The sequence below is a fragment of the Ochotona curzoniae genome, unplaced genomic scaffold (assembly GCF_017591425.1).
Source record: "Ochotona curzoniae isolate NIBS_2020 unplaced genomic scaffold, NIBS_Ocur_1.0 contig_78, whole genome shotgun sequence".
Taxonomy (NCBI): domain Eukaryota; kingdom Metazoa; phylum Chordata; class Mammalia; order Lagomorpha; family Ochotonidae; genus Ochotona; species Ochotona curzoniae.
This window is the reverse complement of record NW_024466559.1, coordinates 5466061-5472215: the sequence shown is the minus strand read 5'-3', so window position 1 is coordinate 5472215 and position 6155 is coordinate 5466061.

Here is a 6155-nt window from a genome sequence, read left to right as displayed (position 1 = left end):
CTTTGCCTGCTCATGGCTTCTCTGGAGCTTGCTAGGTTTATGCTGCTTTTCTAAGGTGATTCCATTGAGTTAGCATCATTTCTGGCCCCATATTTTTCTCACCAGCAGGCCTTAGGCATGGGCACAGAGGTGCATGGTCCCATGTTCCCCTGACATCTGTAGGGGTACCTCTGGCATTTATGTTCTGAGGGTCTCTAAAGAGCATGGGCCTCACTTCATGGTCACTAGACAATACTGCTGCCTGAAATGCTAGTGTGGAAAATAAGGGTTGGATGGAGTCCCTCAACCTGGACATGAATCCCTTTTCTTGTATTTCATATATACAGCTTTTATAATAGTATTTCCGGGGCTGGCATTACAGAAGGACAGGTGAAGCTGCTGCCTGCAATGGTGACTTCCTATACAGGCAGCAAATAGTTCCAGCTGTTCCACTTTCCTCTTAGCTCCTTACTAATGTGCCTGGAAAAGCAGTGAAACTGGTCCAAGTCCTTGGGTTCCTGAACCCATGTGGGAGACCCAAAAGAAGCCCCTGATTCCTAGCTTTAGAATGGCTCAACTTTGGCCATTGCAGCCACTTGGCGAGTGAACCAGCAAATAGGTCTCTCTCGCTCTGTAACTCTGATTTTCAAATAAATAAATGGATCTTCAAAATGATTTCATTAAAAATGATTCTTACCATCTTTTCCGTCTTTCCTCAAGCCTTTCTCCTTTTTAAAAGAAAAACTTAGAATGGAACATTTTCAACGTACTTCATAATCACAAACTTAGCCCTCCATTTACTACATAAATATAGTCAAGAGTATAGAAGGGCCCCTAAGCACCAATGATCCAGTCTGAAAATGCCCATTTTGCTCGTGTACATCATGCTGTATTGGCACCCTGCATAGTATTACCTACAAATCAGGGAAAACATTCCACATGTGCTTGCTGGGGAGCATGACGGCCTCCAGTTACAGCGTTGTGAAAGATGGGATTCCCATTTTTTTTTCCTTTATGACTGAGTAGTAGACAGAAATCTCTTTTGTGTGACTTGGTGGGCTACGCTGTATTTGTTCAACAACCCTAAGCCATGACTCATTGTTGCAAACTTGGGCATACACACAAAGGTGTGTGAGACAGATTTCATGAGAAGAGGCCTGCCTTCAGAGGGACAGGGTTGAAGGCTGGATCAGACCTTGCAAGGGGATTGAGATTGGAGGGGAGAAGCAAGGCTCTCTACTCCCTCCCACAATGTTGGAAGCTCCCAGTAAAAAATAAAAGTCCCCCTGGAGCTTAACCTTCTTGCTGTTTTTAAGACTATTTAACACACAAGGGGTTTGTCGGGATAAGTTTCCTGGGGTAGATTCTGAAAGAACCAGAGTTTCTGGGCCCGGCATGATGGCGCAGTGGTTAAGGTCCTCACCTTGCACGCCCGGGATCCCATAAGGTCCTCGCCTTGCACACCCAGGATCCCATATGGGCGCCGGTTCTAATCCCCGCTTCCCATCCAGCTCCCTGCCTGTTGCCCGGGAAGATGGCCAGAGACCTGGAAGAGGCTCCCGGGTTCGGATCGGCATAGCATCAGTCGTTGCGCTCACTTGGGGAGTGAATCATCGGACTGAAGATCTTCCTCTCTGTCTCTCCTCTCTGTATATCCGCCTTTCCAATAAAAAAAAAAAAGAAACATAGTTTCATGAAAAAGGATGGGATAAGACCCAGCCAACGGTGCAGCAGGGTCCTTTTCCTGAGGACAGGGTAGGGGCAGGGCAGCTCATTCATTCCCCTTAAGGAATCCATGTCTGGGATGAGATCAGGGTCTGTTTGCATTTTGGAAAGTCTACAGGTGGGGAATTCAAAGTCAATGGACTCTCAGGAAGAGCAAATAGGACTGCTGAAGAATTCAGAGACTGTCAAGGGGGCCTGCGAATGAATGCAATTAAATTCATGCACTGCAGAGAATACCATTTGGATGTTATTTCAATTTTAGCCCCAGCAAAGTGGAAGTTTGTCCGCTGTTATGCCTTTTTGATGGAGTTCGTTTTACATTCAATATTTACTTGTTTTAATCTGAAAGAACTTGGGCCATCCACAGGAAGCTGGATCAGAAGTGGAAGAGCTAGGAATTGAATCGGCAGCCAGCAGGGGGAGGCTCAATCTGATACATCATGGTGCTGGTCCTTCTGTTGGAGTTCTTACCAGTGGCAGTCATTAGTGAGAATAAAGTGGGTGGGGCCTCGAGCTGCTTTTGCAAAAGAGGTTGAGGCACCTCCTGGGCTGGATGGTGCTTTTCCAGCCTTTTATGATGGCAGTCTCTAAGCACTGAGCTGGAAAAACTGGGGAGGAAAGCCCATTTGCAGACCTTCTTCAACCAGGTTGGGGAGGGGAGCAAAATAAAACAGCGAAACCCTGGTGCTAACTACTCTCTGTGGGAGTTGGGCATTTGTGTTCAAAGCACCAAAAAGAAAAGCTTTTTTTTTTTAAATTAAAAATTGACATTAAGAGAAGCATGGCATCAGGCCCAGTGCAATGGCTCAGTTGGCTAATCCTCATCCTTTAAGTGCCGGGATCCCATATGGGTGCCGGTTTGTGTCTCAGCTGCTCCATTTTCTATCCAGCCCTCTGCTTATGATCTGGGAAAGCAGTAGAGGATGGCCTAAAACCTTGGGTCCCCGCACCCATGTGGAAAGCCTGGAAGAAGCTCCTGGCTCCTGGCTTTAGCTTGGCTCAGGTCAGCTCTGGCTCTTGTGACCCTTTGGGGAGTGAACCACTGGATGGAAGATCTTTCTCTCCGTCTTTCCTTCTCTCTACAAATCTGTCTTTTCAATAAAAAAAATCTTAAAAATAATCTTCAAAAGATCTGCCTTTCAAATAAAAATAAATAAATCTTTAAGTGCAACCTAATTTCAAAAAAACCAATAAAACTGAAAAAAAAAAAAGGTTTGAAATACTAAAGAATAAGTTTCTCAAATGACGTGCTATATGTAAACTCTGAAGACTATAAAACACTGTTTAGGGAAGTTAAAAAATCTAAGTGAAGGGAGGACTATATATCACGTTCCTCTAGTTGCAGCAGTTAATATTGTTAAGATTTCAGCTTCCCCCAAACTGACATATGGATTCTGGAAAAATCAAATTAAAAGCTAAGTTTACTTTGATGCAAGATGTTCTGAACTCTCCACACAAGAGTCTTCAAAAAGTTCATGGACACATGCAGATTATGAATGTACATGGATCTCAACTTTTAAAAATATTTATTTATTTGAAAGTTATTTGGAGTTTTGGTCTCAGCTCTGACACTGATGGGTTGTGATCCTACGGTTCTGTCAACCTTGATTATACTCTGTGCAGCCTGCAGACGCAGCTTAACCTATGGTGCCACAGCCCCTGGTAACCATCTACAAGTGCACAGTTCAATGGCTTTTAGTACATTCACATCGTTATGCAACCATTCCACTCCAGAACACTTTATCTTGCAAGTCTGAAACTCCACATGCATTAAACTCTGACTCCCGATTCTCCCTTCCCAAACTCCTGGCCACTGTTATTCCACCTCTGATTGTGATTCTGACTGCCTATGTCCTCATATAAATGGTACTATAAAATGCACTAAGCATGTAAATATTGCGTCATTGAATCGTCCTGATCAGCAGGGAATTAGCAAAAATGTAAATAAAGTAAAATAAAGAAAATGAACAATGTGAGACTTTGAGAGAATAGTTTTATATCATGTGACAAAGAAGTCACTGGCTCAGCATTAACACATAGGTCAGCTACCTTCTTGCATTGCTATGATAACAAAATGTTGAATGAGAAGCTGGTGATCTGACCTGTAGAGGAGAGAATTCTTCTACGCAGGATTTCATTCAACTCCCAGTGTGAACTAGAATAAAACCAGCCCCTGCAAAACTAGAGTGGCTCAGGCTCCACCGCTCTGTAAACGAGGTACGCATGCACCTGTGTGCATTACATCATTCCTAAATCCAAGGCCATGTAAAGAACGAGCTAGACAAAATGCATACAGCATCCAGTACCTTCTGAAAACAGGCCAACTGCCGTCCCATGTAACCACAGAACATGTTTTTATGGCTTCCATAGGGTGGGAATCAAATGTCTCCTGAAAACACAGACTAAGGTTCCAGACAGACACAACCACAAGTGGTGTTCTTACCTCCAGAAGCATAAGTCGACCCTTCCCGTGACTGCTGCCTCAGCTGTTGCTGGATCCAGGGTTGGAGGAATGTGCAATCCTTGGCGTTCTAGGGAGGGATGTTTGCTTTTCAGACCAGCTGTAGCCAATCAACCCAGCGCGAACCAGACAGCCCCACAGACAGACCTCATGATGGGGGGGCTATAAGACCTGCCATGGGCAAATTGACTCAAGGGGAACTGATCCTGAATTTAACCACAAGTCCTGGGGTCCAGAATCTGTGATTTTTTTTTTCCCTCAGTAGGCACAATTCTAAATAACTTTGCCTGTAGATATTCAAGGATTTTTTTTTCTTAAAGAATCTAAAACTGGATTTAGGCTTATTCTTAACCGTAGAATGAGACAATGCTAGTGACATTTCTCTAGCAGTCATTGGAGACTTATTTATCATTATTAAAATGTTGTGCAAGCATGAACAATTATTTCTAAGAGCAGGTTGTTTTTCATTAAAAAAAAAAACCCACAAAATGTCAAACTTCCAGTCTTCTGTTCTTGTTGAAAGATTAAGCTCTGCTCTGAGAGCCAATCAATGCAATCTTTCTTTTCAAAGAGAACTCTTTTCAAAAGAGAGAAGGGAACATTTGAGACAGTAAAACGTATTTGAGCTTTGGACAATAGATGAAAAAGGGCATGAAACATTCTGCCTTATTTAGTCCAAAAAGAGAGTCATGTACCGGATGGAGAGGGAGATTTAGAAATCTTACAGAAGTCTCATAATCCTGTCTTGTTAAGACTGCCATCACACTAAAAGCCACAGCCTCATTCTTTGTACTTCAGGCATAAGCAGATGGACAAGGCTGTTTCCTCTGAAAAGAGGGGATTTTTTTAAAAAAGTTTTATTATTTGGTCATTCATAAACTCTCAGTTTGGATCCAGAACAAATTTTTGGACTGGCCCAGAGAAGACAGGTATCTCTGGGATAAGTGGAAGGGAACAGAGAGAGTGCTGGGTATGGGCACTGGGTACGGGCACTGTGGGTGTTTGCTATAATTAGGAGGTTTCCATTGTACTGGTGTTTACAATCTGGCCCTTGCTAGCCCAAGCAGAGAAGGCAGACTGGAGTACAAACTCATCACACCCCATCAACAAGGAATTGCTGCTGAGAGAGCCAGGCAGGTGACTGCCTGTATCCATGCCCACCAGTACCGTTGACATGGTGGAGTCTGAAAGGAGAGAAAGGCAGGCAGGCTGTGTCAGCCCAGTGGATCAGGCCCAGCCCAGGGTCACAAAGCCCAACCAAGTTTGCTTCACAGCAAGGAGCTTCTATTTTAATATCTGAGCATAAAACCTGAACGGTGAGAGTCGGTCAAGAGACAGTACAGGTTTTGGCATCAGAGCAGGTCTGAGTGTTCTCATGGTCAACAAGCAGATGTGGGACACCTGTGCTCCCAGCCCTCAGTTCTGGAAGCATACACCATCCCAGCCCTGCCCTTGGGAATGAGGGGACACTGGGCAAGCAACACCAAGCACCACTGCTCATGCAACTGGCTAGGGGCCTTCAGTGCTCCCTGGGGAACAACTCAGGGCAGGCGGCAGGCACCGCCTAGGTTGAGGAGGGAGACGGCCCCTCCTGACCAAGCCTTGGGTTTTTCTGGGGTCACAGGAATGAACTCTGAAACATGAGGCTGACTTCAGTTCCATACCCCTCCCTTCCGCTTCTGTCAGAGAGCCATGACCCATGCCTGGTGTGTGCTTGAACCTACGTGAAGGAACTCCAGGAAAAGCTGCCAGGCCTGCCTAGGTACTGCACACAGTTGGAAGGACGCCGGCTTTCCATAAAGCCTCAAGTCTCTGCACCTTGCACAGAGTAATGACAGTTGCTAATGGCAAGGTGTTTCCCCAGTGAGATGCAAGATATGGATTCAGCCCAAGATTCCTGGATGACCACATTGAATCAAGGACAGGTTGGGACTTGTGTCTCTAGCCAGCTCCCCTCTCTTCAAACAGAAAGGAAACAGATGACAGACAT